This window comes from Zingiber officinale, chromosome 5A (genome assembly GCF_018446385.1).
Source record: "Zingiber officinale cultivar Zhangliang chromosome 5A, Zo_v1.1, whole genome shotgun sequence".
Classification (NCBI taxonomy): domain Eukaryota; kingdom Viridiplantae; phylum Streptophyta; class Magnoliopsida; order Zingiberales; family Zingiberaceae; genus Zingiber; species Zingiber officinale.
Window position 1 is genome coordinate 44,448,129 of NC_055994.1, and position 1,760 is coordinate 44,449,888.

Below are 1,760 nucleotides of genomic sequence, written 5' to 3' on the forward strand. Positions count from 1 at the left end.
ACAAAGAAACGAGGAAGGATCATTTTCCCTTACCTTTTATTGATGAAATGCTTGAGAGATTGGCTAAGCACTCATATTTTTGCTACTTGGATGGATATTCAGGATTTTTTCAAATTCCAATTCATCCCCAAGATAAAGAGAAGACTACTTTCACATGCCCCTACGACACTTTTGCTTATCGTCGTATGTCATTTGGGCTTTGTAATGCTCCAGCCACTTTCCAGAGATGTATGATGGCAATTTTTTCAGATTTAATAGAGAAACTTATCGAGGTATTCATGGATGATTTCTCAGTATACAGGAATGACTTTGACACTTGTTTATCTAATCTCTCTACAGTTCTTCAAAGATGTGAAAAGATGAATTTAGTGTTAAACTGGGAGAAATGTCATTTCATGGTTAGAGAAAGAATTGTTTTGGGGCATAAAATATCATAACATGGGATTGAAGTGGATTAAGCAAAAGTAGAAGTGATAGAAAAACTACCCTCACCAATTAATGTAAAAGGAGTGAGAAGTTTCCTAGGGCATGCCGGATTCTATAGGCATTTTATCAAGGACTTTTCAAAAATTGCTAAGCCTTTAACAAATTTGCTAATCAAGGATGTTGAATTTTGTTTTGACAAAGAATGCATGGAGGCCTTTAGTAAAATTAAAAGTGCCCTTATTTCAGCCCCGGTAATTCTAGCTCCGGATTGGAATCTTCCATTTGAGATAATGTGTGATGCAAGTGACTTCGCAGTAGGGGTAGTGTTAGGACAAAGAAAAATAAGATTCTACATGCTATACATTATGCAAGTAAATTGCTTGATGCAGCTCAAGTGAATTATTCCAATACTGAAAAAGAACTTCTAGCTGTAGTATTTGCATTTGATAAGTTTAGATCATATCTAGTGGGTTCAAAGGTAATAGTTTATACTGATCATGCAGCTATCCGATATTTACTAAGCAAGAAAGATGCTAAACCGCGGCTTATCAGATGGATTTTATTACTTCAAGAGTTCGACCTCGAGATTAGAGATAAGAAGGGAGCAAAGAACGTAGTGGCTGACCACTTATCCAGAGTTTGGCAAAATAAGGAAAAGGATGCAGATTTTGACTTACCTATTGATGATATTTTTCCTGATGAGCACCTTCTAACCTTATCGAGTGCTAAAATACCTTGGTATGCAGATTTTGTAAATTTCTTGGCAAGCAGAGTCCTATCCCCAAATTTCTCCAATTAGCAAAAGAATTTTTTTTTTCAGATGTGAAGAATTATATTTGGGATGAACCCCTCCTTTATAAGAAGTGTAATGATGTGATTTATCGAAGATGTATACCTGAGGAAGAAGTCAGGGATATCCTATTTCATTGTCATTCTTCTTCTTATGGAGGACATTTGGGGAGCTCTAAGACGGTAGCAAAAATCCTTCAAGCAGGCTTTTATTGGCCCACTTTATTAAAAGATGCCAAGAAATTTGTACAATCATGTGATCAATGTCAGAGGACTGGAAATATTACTAGGAGGAATGAAATGTCATTGAATTACATACTTGAAGTAGAATTATTTGATGTATGGGGAATAGACTTCATGGGGCCATTTCCCTTTTCATATGGGAATAGGTTTATCCTTGTAGCAGTGAATTATGTGTCCAAATGGGTAGAAGCTATAGCCTCTCTTACAAGTGATGCGAGAACAGTTATCAAATTGTTTAAAAGCATAATTTTTCCGAGGTTTGGCGTGCCTAAGGCAGTCATTAGTGATGGTGGATCACACTT